At 39.0% G+C, this 21,137-nt stretch overlaps 1 long non-coding RNA gene across 2 annotated transcripts in view; it reads left to right on the top strand.

Annotated features, from left to right (window-relative positions):
• Positions 1 to 21,137, top strand: part of LOC141787995 (uncharacterized) — a 293,794-nt gene that overhangs the window by 192,295 nt on the left and 80,362 nt on the right. For both annotated transcript variants that reach the window (XR_012598099.1, XR_012598098.1), the window contains exon 2: positions 3,144 to 3,333. This is a non-coding gene — a long non-coding RNA (uncharacterized LOC141787995). The remainder of the gene's footprint in view (positions 1 to 3,143; positions 3,334 to 21,137) is intronic.

The raw sequence follows: 21,137 nt of genomic DNA, 5'->3' as shown, positions 1-21,137 counted from the left end.
TCAAACCATCATTACTCAGCTTAAGCAGGCAATGATGTATCTACACACTGCATTCAAGGAAAAGTGGAACACAGTTTATGTGCGTGTTTTTTATGCACTTTTTTTTCTTTGAAGCATGATGAGAGGGTGATTATTGAGAACAAAGACAGCATGTTGTTTACTGAGATGGGTTACTGATTTCTGAAATGCAGGACTCTCCACTTTAATTAAACAGAACACTGTAATGAAAAGATTTGATTAAAAAAAGAAATAAATAAAAAAATAAAATAAAGCAAAAGAAACAAGTTGAGCTTTCTACATAATGTGGGTGAAACTTTTGTTTGCACTTCTTGGGAAACAACTACAGATATTCAAGTTTTGAACATAAAACATAAAATGTATAATGAGCCAGGGTTCATACAAAATTAAACCAAATGTGAACCCTGCAACCGAACATACAAAGAAGTAGTTGAGAAGAGTCATTATAAAGATGTTTATCTTGGTTATAAAAAAAGAAAAAAAAGATTAATGACTGTTGGTGCATTGGGGTATTGGGTGAATTAAACAGTTTCTATTAACAGTTTGAAATGTCTACAATTCTACAATTTCACAGGTGGCATGAGATATTCTAGATAATATACCCTTACCTATCCTTCAGATTTTGTTTCACATGTTCTCATCAAACCAATAGTAATGGCATAGTGCCACGTGTAAAGAACAAGAAATGTCTGTGGTCTTTGAAAGAGGGAAAAAGAAACAGTCAGAGTGGCTTTAGGTAACCTGACACGCTAGACGGACAGTTTCATATTTCTGCCACGGAATTATTTCACTAGTCTATCAGGGTAGTAGCTCTTTGGATTTGTTTTCAGAGGTGGGACCTTCAAAAAAATCAGCAGCCGGTGATTGGACGACCGTTCTGATTGACACCCTCACCACAGACCAATCCACACCAAGCCACAGTATGACGGAGCTTATGTGCACGTCGCTGCTGAGAAACAATAGACAAACAACTACAGGAACACGAGAAACAGCTGTGACAATGGGGGTAGACGACTACTGCCGTTTTTGTAAAGTTAACTTAAGAATCAAAGGAACACTGACAAGTACGAAAGTCTGCTGACATCACGTCTGCTCGTCACTTCCGCTGCTCCCGCCTCTCTTCCCTGATTGGGCCGGTTAGAAGCCTCAAATCCACATTAGCCTTTAGGTGCTTCAGTCAAAGATATGTGCCTCAACTGGAGGCCTGCGACTCTTTTTCTTCCATCTCTTTCAACTTTCTCTGAAGTTCATCCATGTTTCAAGGACAGAAATTCAAACTGAACTGTTGAACATTTCTATTCTGTTTGAATTTGAAGGAATCTCCTTTTGGCTGCTGTGCTCCCTAACCCTGTTTGAGTCTTTGACATTTTGTTATGGGTTTGGATTAAGTGCATATGAGATTCAAGCGGCACCTCCGGTCTAAGAATATGAGACAATGCAGAGGTACTAAAACCTGCTGTTTCTCGAGTGTCTGCTTGAGGCTGGCTCTGGTAGTATTGGAAGTCTCACACACATCAAGACAATAAATAAATAAATAAGCAAATAAATAAATTTGCAACCTTAAATTGGTTTATGAGAGTCTTAATGCTGACTTAAATTGGATTTCCAATAATGTGTCTCATGTGCTGGGAAATGTTGACACTGATGGTTAAATGTTATCTGACGACATATGTAATATGTAGCCAAAACAGGCAACTTTGTCATGCACACTCTATTTAAGAAGTCTGTTGTGAAATTGGCCAAATGATTCTTTCTATTTACAAAAAGAAAAAAAGGCAAACAAACAAAAAATACACCAAATATTATCTCTACTTGAACTAAACCCAGGGGATTTTGTTTCCTAACCACAAAGACTTTATCTCCAAGTATATACTTAGGGAATCTTAGTAATCTTAAAAAATATACTTAAAGCACTCAGGTTCAGTATGACTGTGGAATCTGGGAAGCAGAGTTATTTTTTTTTCAAGCATATAAAAATGTTGTATCTTAGATAAAGTGCCTGGATTCTTTCAGGCATGAATATCTGAGGTTTCAGGTTAAAAGGGAGTGAGAACCCATTGATGGGCATCATTACAGAAGAATCAAAACACAGATTTGATTAAAGTTTAATCAAAAGACTTTTTAATCTATGAACACATCAAACTTTCTTAAAACTCTTCAACAAACTGCAGGATTTTATTGAGGTTTAGAAGGACAGGGCCATCATTTTTAATTCATTGAGTTTTTTTTTAGGATTTTCATATTATTCTCTGTGAAATGTGTTCTCTTTTTTTGCTTGTTTTATAGCAAAGTAACAAACTTGCACATCCCTGCAGAATAAGTAAAATTAAAAATAGTCAGTTTGAGGTCAAAGGTCATGTTTGCGAGAGTAAGAGATGGCTGGTTTTCAAAACTTGTGTTGTTGGAGTTACTCTGGCCGACAGACCACAAGCTAACAACATCCAAACATGGTAAAACCTAACCCTCCAGTGATGTCCGGTGTAACAGAAAGGCTCTTTCTCACTGTTATTTTTGTGCCATTGCAATCTGTTAAATTATTGATAGTAAGCTGTGGCATTTTTTATTCCATGTCCGAGCTTCCTTTAGCCTTGTATACAACTTCACTCAGCACTCAGCAACTGCTAAGAGAATCTTGACTCTTTTAGTGCTTTTCCTTTTTTAACATTTTCTTGTCATGTGTGTCTAATCCTTCCAGCGCCTCTTGCTATCTGATATTTTCTCTCAAGCTCCCCAGCCACATCTCGGCTGTACACCTTCTGTCTTCACAGTTGTCTATCCCTAATAGGTTGACAGGTTTGTGGCAGGAGACGCTGGTTGATTTATTGGGTGCTCCAGGTTCTAGTGGTGCATGTCAGCCTTGCATCTTCTTCCAAAGACATTTAGCTCTCTTTCATCTCTCTCAAGTGTCCTCTCTAGCTCACAACATGTGCTAACCAAGTAATCAATGGCATACTTGATTGTGATATTAATGGATATATTAGGAATTTGTGTACCAGAAGCTATAAATATGACACATCACAGAATCTTGAATAACCTTATACCTAGGATTTGAACCTTACAGGACCCAGAGCCATTTATGTCACAAGTTTATTATTAAAACGGAATATTATATTATTTTCTTTCAGGAACATGGGAAGATTTCCAAGGGAATACACAGCCACAGAACTCTGCCATTCAAAGGAGGAGATAGGAGGTTGCGCAGGCCTGAGTACGTGCAGATGGCTGAAGACCCTGTCTTTCTTCATTCAAAAACCCACCAGCTGGAACCAGAATCCGATTCGACTGCATCTTTTTCGACGGAAACCTGACATAGCGGTAAGCTTAAGTGCTGCTCTGCGTTTTCTGGTTTTCATGCACAATGACTCCTTGGGGCCCCAGCACTAAAAGCCATTAGCGCTCCCAGTGGCGTAAAACTTGCATGAATCTATAAATCTTTCAGGGCAGTGGATTGAATTTGTAGTCCTAATAAAGGATAGGTTTTGGATGAACAGTGCCGCAGCTGAGCTGAGATGCCAACAGAGGAGCTCTGATGTTTATTAAGGCAGCAAGAGAACATGAAAACTTCATTCTCCAAGGATTTGTTATTCAAACACTGCAAAAGCTTCTTCAATGGATGGATATTTAGCCGAAAGGAATCTATCCATTGTATCCTCTAAAATATTAAGACGCTCCACTTTTATTTGCATGAAGTCAGTACAAGATTTTTTAAAGCTGTTCAGTTTGAAAGGAAAGATCCAACTACTAGCTTGACAGGATCATAAAATGTTGAAAACAATCCTTCATGTTTTTCTTATTTCACAAGGATGTTTTACATTTTTGCCTAAGATCATGTATTTTACCAACATGCTCATCCTTCTTAAAAAAAGTATCCAAACCTTCTGTTTCTCCCTTGTCTACCCATGTACTGCACTTGTAAGGTTACCTCGACTACCCCTCTTATATTGAAGAGGAGCTGAGAGAGAGACAGCAGAGTGTTGATGCCAAACTGTGAAGGACAGTAGGAGGGGCAGACAAATAGGGAGGTGGGAATCCAATCGCCCAGCACAAGGGCAAATTATCTGACCAAGGTGCTGAGAGTGGGGTGTCTTCAGCTACTAATTGATAAGAGCCTTCTATCTTTAGTAAGCAGCAGTGTTTGGCTCAGGACATCAAAACCTTGGCTGCGGCTGAAAGGCTTGTTGTGTCCTGTTCCCCCCTCATCCTGGGCTATCGAGGGAGGAGAAAAGTCAGGATGTCACCTTGCCAGGGGGTCATTTTTTGACTTTCCTGTCTGAAAAGCTGGAGCTGTTTCCACTAATGTGGATTTGACATTCTACTACCTGGAGTTATTCCCATTATAGGAATAGAAGCAGGCATAAAGTGTCACCTTTGGCTTGTTTTCACTATAGTTCTGTTAGAAAAGGTTAGAATAACCAAAAATTGTTTGATTTTGAAATTTCATTAAAAGAAAAAAAAAGAATCATTCTTCTATGAGAGCAGTTATAAGAATGAATCATCCTAAGACAACTAAACCTTTGATTTAATGTTGGTAGGCCTGAGTTATAGCAACCAAGTGATCCAACTTGTTCCTCAAATGCTCAGACTCTTAGATGGACTATATTAATGTAGCACTTTCCCACTTCTTCTGACTACATTACATGTAGCTTTACACTCTAAAGGAAAGTGAACAGCTAAAGCTAGGACTGAACCCTGGATCTTCTGATTCATAGACTACCAACTCCACCACTGAGCATCAACTGACTCTTACTGAACTATAATACCAAGCTTTTTTTTAAATACTTGATTCTGGTTAGTCAAAACACTATGATAGATATCAACTCTAAACAGTAGAAGTGCTTGGGAAAACTTGATCACACTTGCTATGTAAAAAAGGAAATAAAATGGCCCATTCCCCCTCTGCTTGTTGACACTGTGAGAGAAAAAGAAAACAAGTTGCCTTTGACATTCTATATTGCTGGAATACAGTGGCCCTGAATAAAAAAAAACAGAGAGAAAGAAAGACAAAGAAAAAAAAGTATAATGGTGCTTTGTAAACTGCTTTTATCGTTATTTTGGTTTCTGTCTAAGACCCCCAGCTCCACACACCCCCTTCCCTCTGATTCACCAACTCTCTGGAGGCCTATTGGGGGCAGAGGTATGGGCAGACCCTTGATGTTTGTGGCCCATCTCCCCAAAGTGTCATCAATTAGGAGATCCTTATTTCACCTTATGACCTCACAATTTCAGCAAGTCTCATGAAGCTCCCTTGAGGAGATTCTGATCTGCTGAACCACCTGTTTATAGTTCTTTATCTTTCATATAGCTCATGACTCTAACTGCAAGTTATTTTATTTTATTTTTACATTCAATACTTTTTTCATGCTACACATATTAAACTAGCATTCACACAAAATCCTCAAAACTAGTTTGGATTTCTGTCCAGTGGTCCAGCAAGCAACAACAATTCCAGTTTATGTAAAACCATGCACAGATGCTTTCAACCCACATGCTTGTACAAGCTGACTGTACTCTATCTGCCAGTGCGATTACTTGGAGACTCAACTGATGTAAATGAGAGGCTGCTGAAAAACGGCAAACATTTAGACAGATGGTACCACTCAGTGGAACTCTCTACTAAATGGCATAAAAGGTTCATGGATTCATCTTCTCTGAAACCAAGCTTCGACTGAAACCCTAATCATAGAATCTACATGTGCTGGTTGTTTATTTTGGTATTCCATCCAGAATCTTCTTTATGCATGTGTTGGTGTTGGCATCCCTCCTTGTGGTGCTATAATCAGGTCAGAACTGTAGCTTCTTGACAAGAAATATTTGAATTCAAATGGGCAGGCTGCATTAAATTCACAAGGCACGCTCCTACTCCCACAGGGATAAACCCTATCCTTTTTTGACCCCCAGTGAGCTTTCCCCTGTATTGCACTCAGGCTGAAATGTCAACTTTTCAGACAAGATGTCTTATAATCCAACAGACAGATACAGAGGGGTTTCCAAGGTAGTTTGGTGCAAATTCATGCTCCAAAGGGAAGGGAGAGAGTCCTTCATGATTTAATGATGCCATGGCCATTAATCGAGCACCACCCTCCAGGCAAATTTGATGTTTTTAAAGTCACTCAAAAAGAGGCAAAATGGTCAGTTTTATCCATTCATGCTCTTTGATATAAGCAACTTTGAGGGCTTTGGTGTTGTTGTCATGTCAACACTGCTGTTGGTTTGAGTGTTTGTTTAAAGTTTTAAAGGCAACCCCAATGCACTGAAAGTCATTTTTACTGTGCTTAGCCAGCCTCTTCATACCTGCTGTGTTATTTTCTGCCCTATGTCTGCAAACTTAATTATTTTCAAATGAGACTTTCTTTTTTTCAATTTCTTTTTGATGTAGGTGTTACAAAAAAATCTCACACTATCTTACAAAGAAAGAGCAGAAATGGGTCAGAAAAAGTGCACAGTCAAGGTAATTTATTGCACCAATACAGTCTCTCTTTCTCTTTTTTTTAAGACTGTTAACCACTAAAGAATCCACCAGCCCACACACTCACCAAGACCACCACAGTTCCTGCCGGCTCTGCTGATTCACCACACTCACGATGGAAATTATTGCATATCATGGCTGCAGCCATGAGTTTTATTTTGACTGTTAAATTGAATTTTGTTTGCTTCTTTACCCCACATTGTGACAGAAATTCAAAATGACACGCTTTGCACTACTGTACTCAATCTCTGCATCCATTTCCTTGGTGAACATTTTTAGAAATACGTTTATAGTGCAGCAGTTTTCTTTCCTTTTCCCCCCTAAAAATCCACATTTATTTTTCTTATTTATACCAGTTTCATAATAAATAATATTTACTTCCATTTCAAACAATGATTATATTTGAGCTATATCCATCACTTTTACCTCCACTAATGCACCATGTGAGGGTGAATTCAGGCTACAGATTGGTGTGTGCCAACTGCTGCACAGACAGGCTCATTCCTCTGAGGTCATGGCATTGATTAGCCACAGATGCCCTGGAGCTCCGAAGTGCGGCAGGTTGCAATCTGACCTGAATGAGACTGTAAAGGCGACATCTGAGCCAGTTCAATTAGCAAATTCTAATCCACACTGATTACTCTAAAGCCACATCACTACTGATGGCTGACTCTCCTCTTGAGTGACAGTCAAACTGCTCTCTAAGATGCTTGAACTTTTGATATGCTAAAGCTACAGGAAGCTGCGGAGGGATTGTTACCAGCTTCTCTGCAAGAATGGTATGTGGTATGGGAGTAGAGGAGGCAAGATATGTTAATTATGCATTACCAACAAGCTGTTTAACGTCACCTGCTGCACAAAGCTGCAGTCATAATGGTAAAATATGTATGGTACATCACTGTGGATCCACAATTAATTTGGAAAACTGTTGCCAGGCTCAACAAAAAGCCAACAATAGAGCCATTGCATACTGCACTAAATCTTGTTTACTTAGCCCACTTTGCCTCTTATTGAGTCCTGGCTTGAATGTGCGCTGCATACAAACCCCCCTTTTTCCCTCCTCTCAAACGATGAATTGCACAAAATCTATAAAGTAAAAAAAAACTCCAAGCAGTTCCAGCTGATGACAATGTAAATCACAACCGAATGATCAAGACATTTTGAGGAATGAAAGTAGACGGATATTTAGTTATTAATGAAGTTCCTGTTTCACATATTGTTGTTCACTAGAAACAAGCCTGAAATATCAATTCAGTTCTGCTGGAAGATACATGTTTCCTATATATTCTGCAAACATTAACTATTAACAGAGTGTGAAATGTGTTTCTTTTGTTTGTTTGTTTGTTCATTCCTTTTTATGCTCTTACTTAATGTCAATATTAAACAAATTTAATGGTTTGAAACCAAAAAAGTGGCCAGAGAAAGTAGTAAAAGAATATAAGGCTGACTCCACCTAGCCCCTCCTCACCCTCCCGTTGGAGCTCCTCCAAAGCAACGCCCCTGCTCACATGCACGAGCGCCACTGATTTGCAACTATGATTGTGACTGAAAGACGGACTCAGCACATCATTTTATGTTTTGCATAACGTCAAGTCATGTCTCATTTAGAGGTAAGGAATCGCCAAAATGTTAAAGCGTAAAGCTAAAAAACAAATAAACAAACGTGACTTTTGTTAGTACTCGCAACTGTGACACGATATCAGGAGTAAAGCTATAATGCAAATAGCACATGTAAATTTTCTCTTGGACTTACTAAATATCACAAATTTTTATAGCTTGTCAGAGCCCCTGTGGTGAGAGTTTATTAGACTCTGACCCAGACCACAGCCCAGAGCCAAGTACCTCATCAGGCCAATGTTAACTCTTGTTTTCGTCCTGGCTTTGTCCAATTTCTTTGAAGTTTCGGCCTATTCAGCCTCCATCTTTGTTTCTTGCTCTGTTTAGCTGGAGGAGCAGTTACCTGTAATCAGGGTATGGGAGGTTTATCTGCCATTCTTCTGCTGAGTGCTACCAATTATACCTTTAATCAGACTGCCAGGGTAAGACAAACTAATCTTTGGTCGATTTGTCTTTGTTTTATGAAGCATATCTAGTTATCTAGCAAGTTATCTAGGAGTGATACTGGATTTTTTTTTCCTATCAAGTTTAGGAAACTTGGAAAAAAAATATTTGGTATAATTGACAAATGTGGCTATTCTGTAGCTCTACACTGATCACAGATAAGTTCATAAATCAGAGCATTTTTTTAAATGATTGCTCAATATTGTCAAGGTGGTGAAAGATGCAGATTTGTAAAATGGCCCAAAAGGTATATGATCAATAATGACCTAAATTTTCTGCAATAGGAGAAACATACTGCAAAGTGCAAACAATGCAAATTCAAAGCTACGTGCACAAGTTCGAAACCAAACAGTTATGTCAAACAAGCTGCAACTAGTCAAACAATGCAAAGCATAAGTAAAGGTCTGAAAGTTAAGATCAATAGGAGGTGCAATCTAAAATGCCTCTATTATTGATGTCACAAAGAAAATGACCAGACAGAATTTAAGAGTTCTATCTTTATTCTCACTTTGATACATACGACTTTTTAATGTGTCATTGAATTTGTATTGTTGCAGCATGATTCTGCTAAAGAGGATCTTCCAGGCTGTTTGTCCTCTGCTCCTCTTATTCAAAAAGACATTTAATGAAGGATCTTATTTATCTGAAAGATTCCTTTATTGTGTTTCACAAACTGTGGTCATAGCAAATAGCTCTCTTTAGTAGACTGGCTATCTGCTATAAAATCCATGTGTTAGAAATAACTTCTTTTTTTTTTTTTCAAACAACAAAAATCTCCAACTATCTATTGATTTTCTCTGCTTTTTGTAAATGATGAATCCGGACTAATGTTTATCGCTACAATGAGAGTGGCCGATGTACGTCCTCTAATGGCCACTCAGCTGATGGCAGCAGACAATAAGCTTTACTCACAATGCCCGTAAATTCAGCTTTGTTCTGACATCGGCTAACATCCACAGCAAATCATTAGACTGGCACATCTCTGTTTTCTTATCCTTCGCTGCACTCCAAGCTCTTTTTTATTACTCAAAAGTGATTAATGTCTCACCAACGTCAACAACGTTCATCACAAGTTGCATATGTAATGTAAGAACACTCAATGAGCCTTCTCAAGTGGGTTTTCAGGTCAGACAGAGTTTAAGACCTCCCATCACCGCAAATCCTCTCGGTGTCCTTCTGAGGCCGCTCAAGGCGGAATAAATTACAGGCTCAACCACAACCATGGGCTCGGATTCCTCACACTATTATTTGTTGCGCCTCTTCAGTCTTTCACATCAACAAAAACCTGTGCTTTACCAGCACAATCATCTCACTTAGTCCAAAGCAAGGTGAAATGAATGTGACCCAAACAGTTTAACCTCTAAGAGATGGCAAGAAAACTAAATCATCCAAGTAAATTCTCAAGGAAACTATCTCTTTTTCCACCAAAAAAACCCCCACACAAATACTGCTATAATTTCCACAGATGCTTGCATTAGTATTCTGCAGGGATGTATCTCAGTGACATGTAATACATCATAGTCACCAGGAGGCACTTCTACTGCAGAGTTGACGTGCAAATATGGGCAGGGGCATGTTTCAATGTTTTACCCTGTGCTCTTTATCCAAAAGAATGTCCTCTGAAGTTTCTAGATAGACACATGTACATGCATGTTGGATGTGCACCCACATACTGCATTAAAACGCACTCACACGACAGTACAGTAGAGTAAATGCATCCCACACACCACCAACCCCCCACCTGCTAACGCTCTCACACACCGACACGTTGCACATCAGGGTCGTGGAGTCGTCGCATCATGGGATATTTGTAAAATGTGATATGAAAGGGGGTTGGAGGAGTGTGTGTCTGCGAGTGTGTGTGTATGTGTGTGTGTGAAGGGACAGGAGTGTTCTCACCTTGCTCAGTGAGCCAGTCAGGATGGCTGAATACCCTTGACTAACCTTGTGGGTTTACTGTGCTTTTATGAGAGGGTATAAATCATTCGGATGTTTTAAAAAAAAATGCTGTTTTACAATGCGCCGCCAGATTGACAAGGCAAATGTGCAGCCTCTATAACAAAGCCTAATACAAATACTGCCCAGGCAATGAAACTCCAATACAGCAGAAAATAATGAGAGGATGTCTGTGTTGTCCCATGTCAGTCTGAAAGGAGAAACAATAAGAAATATTTTCAGTGGACACATTAAAATGAATTACTCTTGTGGGGAGCATAAACACAGTGCACTGCTGCCGTTCTTGCAGGTGAATGGAAAATACACAAATTATCATATTGATTGCTTTTCGTCTCAATGAGGAGATTTCCATCTTTATTTCATAAAATGTGTACATACAAACAAAAAGAAAGGAAAGAGGAGGGCTTTAATGGCATCCACCGAGAGATTCCGCGTCTAGACGCGCTGTTTTCCACAGAAACGGTGAAAAAGAGCAGCTCTCCGCGACTTCTCTCCGCAGTGTAAACAGCTCAGGCCCAAACCTCTCCACTCAACAACACATTTGCTCGCTGCGGCTCCCACTCATATATTCATGTATTCATGTGTTTATCAGAACTTGGCGGGCTTACGTTGCCATTTTCTCCTTATAATGGTGAGCGAATGCACTTCCAATGGTGGAATGGAAATAATCATAGATCCCATGATACCCCCCCCTCACTCACACTCTCACACACACACGCACTCACAGTTTTTTTGGGAGATAGAGAATAGCATAGGAAATGACAGGAAATGCAGACTGACAGGCCAAATTTAGCCTGCATTCCACTCTTGCCTCCCAAAATCTTGCAGCCTAAAAAAATAAAGGTTTAATTAACTTTGGGTGTAGTTTGCATGGAACTTTACTTTTTGAATATACAGTTTGTGCACCACTTCATGCTCAGTATAAGTTTGAGGAAATGTTTTCTGGAATAAATTAGACCAAAAAAAAAAAAAAAAAGTAGAGGGAGAAGACTGCTGAATTTGTATTTGACCATCTTGCAAGAATGTACTTATCACTTTGATGAAATTTAAGTGAAGTTTTAATTATATTAAATTGGTTAGTTTTACCTTAATGTCCATAAAACTTGACATACCTGAAGAGTATAAGTACAGAAGGGGTATAAGGTTAATATTTCTCTCCCTGCTTTAAAATGTGATGTGTTGTATGTTTGAATGCAAAGAAACAGGCCTGACTCTGTATACCTGGACTCTCTGTGTCCTTCATCAAACATCTTCAGTGCCAACACTAGTGGGCAGTCACATCCCACACAGCCTCAGTATGTGCATACCTGGATGCCAACATGCTGCGCTCACACTCAGACACATTTACAGCCATCTTTTTTCTTTTGTTTCACTCCCCATCTTCTTTTTTAGCATCTCTTCTCCAGCTCTTCACCAACTCAGCTGAGTTGCACAAGAGCAGCTGCAGCCTCGGCTCTGCCAAGCGGAGCAATCAACACACTGGTGAAAGAAAATGTCCTCATGGTGAGGACTGAGAAAATGGCTTTTTAATTAATGTTTTGATTTTGGGTAGTATATCATTCGTGAGAAATTGAGCTGAGTGGCATTTAAATGAGGGGGTTACAACCACAGAATGACCATTCAAAGTCATCATTTAGTTTATTGGATATTAATTAGGAGACAAGTAGTGGGAGGAGGAGGAGGAGGATGGAAGAGAGAGGATGCAGTAAAAATGCTATCCCCAAGTGAGAGAAGTGAGAAAGGAAACCCAAGAGCCGGGTTTAAGAGAGGTTAATGTAAACTGAAATTTAAGCAGAGCCAGGACATTTAGCACGTTGCTTGTGTTTGGGTTGGAATTCACAGCAGTTGTCTGCAATCAATACTGCCATTTGAAACGTAGCACTTGATCAGAGAATAGTCTCTCCAGAGCCCCGTGGTAGAAGGAAATATTAGTTTGGAAATGTGTGCAAGGATTGCTGAAAAAGCACATGGATTAATAGACTTTGCTTTCAATTCAATAAACCATGTGCGCTGTTTAACAATTCAGATTCATGAACTGAGCAAACAGATTACAAAAGTGGGTGCATATTTTTTGTCATTCTTTTTAGGCAACAAGCATCTGTTGTTGGAAATGATAACAAAAAGAGGGAAATCTTACCCCCCAAAACCAAAAGCAAATACCACTCAATAATTGATTTGACATTTTGTGGAAACACGATTATCTCTTCTTGCTGAGAGTTTGAATGAGGAGACTGATACCAGTGTCACGTCCATGCATGCACAATAGAGCTATAAAGACAGGGAGTCAATAAGCCTATTTTAGCAGAAGTAAGGGGAGAAGGGGAAACAGCACATCTGGCTACCACTTGGAAAATACGGTTTGTTAGATACAGCAACCTTGTGATTCAGACAGATTGTTATCATTTCTTTGTAACCAGCAGCAGAGCTAGGCATCTTCTTGTCAGCATTAAGATGGAAAAAAAAGCCCATAAATTGCAGGTCAAGGCTGCCATGGTCTACAAAAACCAAAACTATCCAACTCACAATAGGTAGTTGTGTGTGGCCAGATATTCTGTATTTGATGTTTAATTTTCAGGTTAATGGATAAAACAAAAGAAAAAGAAAACAAGGTCCTTGGAGAAACCCATTAAAACTAAAAAAAACATAATCAAGAATTGGTTCAAGGGAAAGCAACAGTCAGCAGCATATGATTCTTTCAGTTATCATCACAATGTCAGCCTTTGGTATCAATGGGGTTCCTGATGTTGGAATTTGTATTTTTCAGCTTTTCTTACACTGTGTTGAATCCGTATTTTATCCTGCGTTAGCTATTGATAGAAACAACATGAGTCTTTGGGATATATGCTCATACTTTTAGAGGATCTATATGACTTATGTGCCTTTGATGTTCTTGATATTTATTTTTCAAAGTTTGACCAACTTTGATCTTTCTCTCTCCATCCATATCAAAGTGATAGAGGAAAAACGGCGTGGTACATATGTTGCATGTTAGAAGATTAGAGGTTACAGTTCTGATTTATGGATGGATTCCGACTTGTGACTCGACCTCGTGCTTCTCACTTTCATCTTTTCCTTAAGTCTTCTACATGGAGTTAGATTTGGCATTTAGCATGTATGAGGCTGATACTGTACACTACTGTATTATCAATCAAAAAACTCCATGAGCAATCAAGTGCTGACTCTTTTACATCAAACCTAGTTCAGTGAGGGTGTTACCTTTTGATCAATAGCTTTGGGGATCTTTGTTATGTCATTGTCTTTACCGTCATAATTCCTGAGTCTCCATATTGGAGCATCTTCCTTTCTTTGTCACCAAATCTCATTCTTCTGTAGGTCACTGTCTTTGATCTGATCTGCATAGCCAGTATAGTTTCTTCTGAAACAACTTTATGACTGAGCCTTGAACACTGATAACACCTCTGTATCAGACAGATGTCATGCTTGGTCAAGCAACTCTAAGTCTGCACTGCTTTTGTTTGAGAAGGTGAGAGAATTATATCACACCTGACGCACAAACTGTCACCCAAGTATGAAACAGTTTTGTGTTGCTGTTTCTAGTTCAGCTGCAGGGGGAACTTTTGTAGCAGACTTGTACTTCAATGAATACTTGAATAAGTTAAAACTTAAATAAAGTACTACTTTGATGAAGCATATTCTATTCTAAGCTGTAGGAACTGCAACTACCCATACCTTAGGTACCAGTGTGTTTTCAAGTGAGTATTGTTTTCTGACAATGAAAAGCTAATTGGCAAAATAAATAACTATTTAGCAATTAAAAAGAAATATAGTGGCATAACTGGGGTGGAGGTGATACTTTTGTTTTGATATTAAGTAAGTAAGAATTTTGAATACACATGAATTTGTAGAATTTGTTGAGCTTAGCCATGAGTAACTCCATAAAGCTGGGCTTCATTACAGCAAAACTACCCTGGTGAAAGAAGCTCAACTTCAAAGCTATTTTTATATATTATAATCTTACAGTATAATTTATTCTTCCCTTTATTCTTATTCCCATAAAAAAATACTGTCCAATCAAATTCTAAGTCAATGTTGTTTTTGATTGTTAATTCCAACAGCTCCTCCCTGCAATTATAGGCCATTTACACCCAAAGCAAATGACTTAGGCCAAGTTTACGTATCAATTTCTGCTTTATTCCCTAAAAACAGTGTAAGTTTAACAAGTGGTTATTGACACATTATTTGGGGGATTTTAAGACTGAAAAGTTTGGGAACCTCTGCCCTATGGTATGGTCACCTGACAGAGAGTATGAGGTAGTCTGATTAAACAAGTCAATCAATCTACCATCAGCCCAATTTGTCCTTCTCTCCTAATCTACAATCCAACCTATCTTTCAAAGCCCTATGCATCTCTTCCCCATTGAATTTACTTTGTTAGCTCTTCAACGTTTATGAGCAGTTTGCAGATTGACCTATACCTTTAATTCATAGGTTGGTTATATAGTTCATCATACGCTATGTAGTATGTTACTATGAGGAAAACAAAGGTAACTGAATGATCCCTTTTCATGCAGTAAGGGTTTTTTTACACCAATGTCATGAGAAGTTTAGAAATGAGCAAAGTCACTGTATAATAGGACAATCATTAATCACCAAATCCTCTGATTTATATTCTGCCTCATGCAACTTTAGACTTATGCCGCATGCACATGAATAAATTCAACAAGTGCTTTAATAGACTCTGACTGGCCATTGGGTAAATAAGAAGCACTCTGCATCAGGCTTAACCCAGTGCGATCCAAAAAAGAGCCTGGCTTCTCTCCTCTTCGAACTGTGCAGACTCTGCTAACCTACTGCGGCCAGATTCTCTGTGTATTTTCTTTGTTACCTCGAGGGAGGAGTACTGCTTTCTGCTCTGTGAGGCAATGATAAATCACTAGTCAGGTGAGGATGAAAGCCTGTGGGCCAAACTGCTTCAAAGTGTGGCCTTGATGAGTCGCCAGCTTATCTCGAAAGGACTGGAACAGTCCTCAAAAAACAAGACTGAGATAGTCTGATTGAATTTCAGCTGTGCTTCAACCGAGGAAAGTTGGTGTGTTTCTGTCTCTTGTGGCAACAATTCCTTTCCTGAACATCCTTGTAAATTTTGCACCGGTAAGACCCTCCTCATAAAAACAGAAATACATACCCATGTGCATCTTCCCCACTCTCTTTTGTGTCTTGGTCCTCTGTAAACGTCACAACCTCTGCTCAATTGAGCCTCTAATCCAATCATTTAAAAGCTGTTTTCCAATCATAGCTAGGCCACAAGATTTGCACTGTTACACTGTTCTGAGGTGGCATTTGGCACCAAAAGCCATCAAGTGATATTTAAGTCCTTGTTTGAAACAAGCAGCCTGCCTCAGTAAAATAATGTTGAAGATCTCTCACCCCAGTCAGTTCCAGAGAAAGCACTGTAATTAGATACTTCTGTAAAGCCACAGAAGATCCAGAGTGATAGATTAGTTCATGACATCTAAAGCATGATGCTAAGTCTGATTTGCAGGTTACACATTGGTAGGTGTGCTTGATGTAATCACTAATGCTGTTCACAACAGGTGTCCTAGGGCCAGAGACCATCTGTAGATATTGTAATTAGGTGTGACAGAGTCTTAGATGGTGGTTAGTATGGGTCTGACGTTTTAACTTATCACTCTCAAGTAAACTGCACGAATTCAAGGACAGATTTAAATGCCTGACATCATTAACCAGGCTATTGTAAGTGTTGTAAAATGTATGTCTGAGTCTCCTAATGTTCTGCTGTAAAATCACAGCTGGGTCTCTGATGTCCTAATGGAACAGTGTGTCAAGTAGATCAGAGGTCAACACTGCAGTTTTTTGAACATTAGAAGGAGACTAGACTTTGTAAGTGCCCTGAGAGGCTCAAGTTTTAGCTTTTTGCTCATTGCCCTGCCTCCTGATGTCAGGGGGGCATTTTGCAGAAGCGATGATGCTACACAGTGGATAACTATCTTTGCACACAAATAAAAAAAAATACATTGAAGAAAATATGTTTAATATCATTTTTTGCCCACCATTTGTTATTTTCAACTCTAAAAGCATGAAGCAGTCAGTTTGAGGTTGTATGTATGCTTCCATATAACTAACTTGAAAGTCTTGGCTGTTTAAGACAATTTTGAATCACAGTTAGGGCCTAGTTTAAACAAACCTTAATTAAACACATTTACCACAGACTTGGTAATGTGCTTCTCTGCCATTTTGTCTTTTCTTTTTCTAATGTCCTTTTCACTTTTTCATGAGAGCAAGTTTTTTTTTTTTTTTTCTTTTGGGGTGGGGGGTGAGGGGATAGAGCAGGAAGCAGAACAGAAAACAGGGCGAGGAGTGTGCAGTGGCATGCAGGAAATAGGACACAGATTCAAACCCAGGCCACTGGCTGGACGGCGAACCTCATGTAGTGCAACTTAAACCACTAGGCCATCTGCCCTCCAGGATGTTGTTTTCTAGCTACATGGTGCATGACATATCTGGGCAGTTTAACAAAGTAAATCAAATATGCCATGACCTGCTAAAATGCATGTTGGTTTTCTTTTAGGCTATATGGTGTTAATTTTTAGAAAAATAAAGTAGCACTTGTTTTTTTCTTGTTTCTTAGGCTAGGAGTTTCTAGTTTCTGCCTGATGAATGCAAACTGCTCATGAGGCGTGTTGTAGAAGTAAAAAAGCCACATTTTCTCTGTTGTCTATACATTACACAAAGAACAAATACAAGAAATACACAAGAATGAGCCAAAAGTCCTGCTGTGAAAAAGTGATGAGCAAAGCGATAACAAGGATAGTGTCATTACTGGCAACAATTCAAACAAAACATTATGAGGATACATCAGAGCACAACCATCCATAAACAGAAAAGTCAGTGTTCTGACAGCAAAGCAGGCTCTAAAGAGTTATCAGCCAAAGCTCTTGAAATAAAGATAAAGGTGGGTCAGGAGAACATGAAAGATATGGAAATATCTGGGATAATATAAGGGATAATATTTAGATGTAGTCTCCAGCAGGAGATGTTACACTGTCAGATGCAACAGAAGAGGATCCTGGACAGATATCTGCATACAGATCCTGAGGCGGCTGTCAGTGGGTGAGTATATCTTTAACTACTGAAGTGTATCAGGTGCTGTGTCAAAAAAAGAAGCCAAAAATCACAACATCTTAGGAACCTTTCAGTAAATTGGCAGGCCATGATGATGATAATCTTGTGCAAGGAATACCAAGACTGCAATGTGTTTCCTCTGTTTATTTACACTCTTCAGTCATTCATAAAGTATACATTTGAGACATTAAATGACCGGCTAATACTTACAAATTTCAATCACCATGCCTATTTGTTTTGGAAGACTCATAGATGCTAGACAAGCAATACTGACCTGTGTCAAAACTACCTCATATAATCCCACTTCAAATCAAACTGAGTAGGAATACATAACAGATGTTTACAACAATAATGAAATGGTCATCACTGGAAATGATTGCTGTGGTATGTGTGACTATTTCTTAAAGCACATATTTAAGTAAAACAAAACAAACAAACAAACAAAAAAGATCACCAGTGAAGGAGCCTATTTTTTTCAGTGTTGTGATTTTCCAATTCAAAAAATAAATAAATAAATAAAATTAAAAAGCACCTGTTCTGTACCAACAATTCTCCCATATATAGAAAAAAAAACAGCATGTCAGTGTCACATAGCGAACTTGTCAGTCCTTGAAGACTGACTATACTCCAGCACTCAAGGCAGCATGACTGTTCCAGTTCAACAGTTTCCTCTTTAATGGTAAAAATAAAGGATCTGGCATGCCACCAGGATCCAATCCACTAATACTTGGATCACTCAAATAAACAGGTCTGTCTGGACTGGTCTGGTAGCCAAGTATTAGTTCAAAGGTTTAATAGTCAGGTTCAGGGTATGACAAGCTGATATTTTCACAAGCATTACAAAAAATATGAAATCAAAACGGTGCATTGGTAGATTCGTGTTGATTCCAGTGTGATATGAAACCAACATGAGATCCTATTTAATTCTGAATTGGTTATTATACCTCTTTGACAACAATTATTTTTGTGTTGTTGTTTCCTCCACTCTTTCTGTTATTTAGAAGGGTCAGTTGAAAGTGTGGGCTTTAAAATGGCTAATTACAACATTTATCTCCGAATAGCCACAGTATGCACTGCACAAATAGATGATATCTGAAGGTGCAGGAGATTCAAATGGTGTATTTTTCCCTTAATTAGGACATTTTAAACTGGCCCTTTGATGAAAGGCTTGGGCGCTTTGTCTTCTTTTCTTTGTCACTGAATCGCCTGGCAGACTGTGAATGACCCCGCTCATTTTCTTTTGGAGAGTAATTGAGCTTTTAAGGAACAGATTGGACATTTTTATCTTTGAGCTTACACCTTGTTCATTTCTCATTCTCGACTCCAAGTTACACCAGTGTGCATTTTGCCAAACCAGTTTAACTTTTCCACACAATAAACTTAATACATATGTGACACTCCATAATAATATAATCTTTATTGACTTTTCAAGACTAAATTTTTAGAGGCTTCGCTCAGATCTCTTTTATATCTGCAGTTCTGTTTCATATGTATTATTCATCTTTGCGTAAAATGTCTTGGAGCATAACAACACCCCTTTGAGCAAATTAACCTCATAGTTTAGTCAACACCTGTCTGACATATCTTGAACGACAATAGAATTAAAAAAAAAGAACAAAAGATGTATTTATTGCATGGCTATTGCACGGGATTGCATTCACAAACATCCTATCCAGCCTGCTGACTGTAAACTGCTACGAGATCCTCAAAATCAATATGTGTTCCTGTCTGTGTGGAAGACCTCAGTCCTCCTGAGAGGGAAAGAGGCAAACAACAAACAAACATGGGTTTCGATGTGTCTTTTAAACAGGAACCTTCTGATTTAGACAGGAGGAGCCAGGGAGACTTAGCAGAAGGCTTTCATGCAGTGCATCTAAGTATAGATTTATTCAAATACAGCATCAATTTCTCTAAATACAATCAAAAAATTTACATTAAGGTATTAAAGTCAAGCACCAGACTAACATTATTATGTAAGAAGTAAAAAACCTGCTCTGATTAGAACACACAGTGATGTAGAAAGGGATTCATTTTGTCATAATAATTGCACACTGCTTTTTGAAATGATATCTAGTTGTAAAAACAAGTGTAACATTAGCCTTCTGGGATATGAACACAGGCTGATTTTGACTCTGAAAGTGGGTTATGAAGATCAGGTTCAAAGAGGCTGACTCCCACATTACTCATAGTGACTAAACATTACAAACATGGCAGGGGATAAACAATGATTTGAAATGTGCAGCCTTTGAGTTTTTTGATGTGCAGAAGTGAGCTTTTGTGAAGTACTGATGGTATAAATTGTGGTAGATTGGGCCTCTCCTTCTGGGTTTGTGTGTGATCTGTAAAAACTTTTAACTAAGGAATCAAGTTAAACTATCTAAAGAAATACTGTAAAATATCTGCATTATTATCTTTGTAGAAATGTGGAATGGTGTAAATAAAAAGAAGATGAAAACAAATTAATGTGTGAAGCTTAGAAGTGCTTGTAAATTTATCCTAGTCAAAACTTGGTACATCAACTAAAATAAATATTTGGCAGCATGTCGTTCAGCTGTTTGTGTACATTTCGCCCCTGTCAATATTGTGTTGTATTTGGAAATTAAAAGAAGGTGCGACTTTCACTCAAACCGCTTCACATGTTTTTATAAATGGTTGCATTTTAGGCTCCTCTGAGAAGCTACTCATTTGTTATAAAACAAACAAAAAGGAATGGTGATGCCTCATTCTGCCCTATAAAAGAAAACTAGACCATCAGCAAAAATATTTGTGTTGGGAAACACAAATTACACATAGACATGACAGGATAAGCATTTATGAGAGGTATCAAATCGTCCACAGGGGGCACCAAAATGAGCAGAGACAGAAAATGCCTCACTGGAGCTGTGACCATGGGCTCAGACAGTGATTATCAGATATTTGGTAACAGACAACTTAAACTATTAAACTAGATTTTGTAAGGAAAAACATTTTCATAATGCTTAATGAAAAAGGACTCTAATTTCGTGGCATGGCACAGGGGGCGCAAGCCTGGCGCACCCTGGGCAGTGTTAATTTTGTGCAGCGCATCACCGTGTGCTGCCAATTTGACAATTTGGTAGACCGTCTTCGCAGAGATGGGTGTGACAGTGCGCCAAGAGGAGTTGATGGCGCACCAGGGGGAGGTGTCGGCAGATTCATGTTGGTGCAGTGACAATTTCATGCCAAAAACAGTGCAGAAAGTGCGCTGAAAGCTCGCCAGCCCCAACCTGGTCTATTCTCAGCGCAAAGCAGAGCGCACCCTCCGCAGCTGTAATTTGGTGACAGGCGCACATGTGCGCACATGTCAACAAAGCCTCACCGTACACTCACACCAGAAGCGTCAAATTCTCTTGTCGAAGCTCTGGCCACTCTCATCGCGCTGCTTGACAGTTGAGAACACACAAAAGCATGCAGGCAGGGGAAGCGCTGCGAGCTGCCGAAGGGGCGGGGCCTACAAGCTGCGGTGCAGATGTGTCACCCTGGGAGGATCAGCTGTGCTCTGGATGACAACGTT

This window comes from Halichoeres trimaculatus, unplaced genomic scaffold (genome assembly GCF_033239565.1).
Source record: "Halichoeres trimaculatus isolate MK-OKI-2021-1 unplaced genomic scaffold, fHalTri1.1 fHalTri1_scaffold_3, whole genome shotgun sequence".
NCBI lineage: Eukaryota > Metazoa > Chordata > Actinopteri > Labriformes > Labridae > Halichoeres > Halichoeres trimaculatus.
Note: the sequence above shows the minus strand (reverse complement) of the source record. Positions and strands in the feature narration are given on the sequence as shown.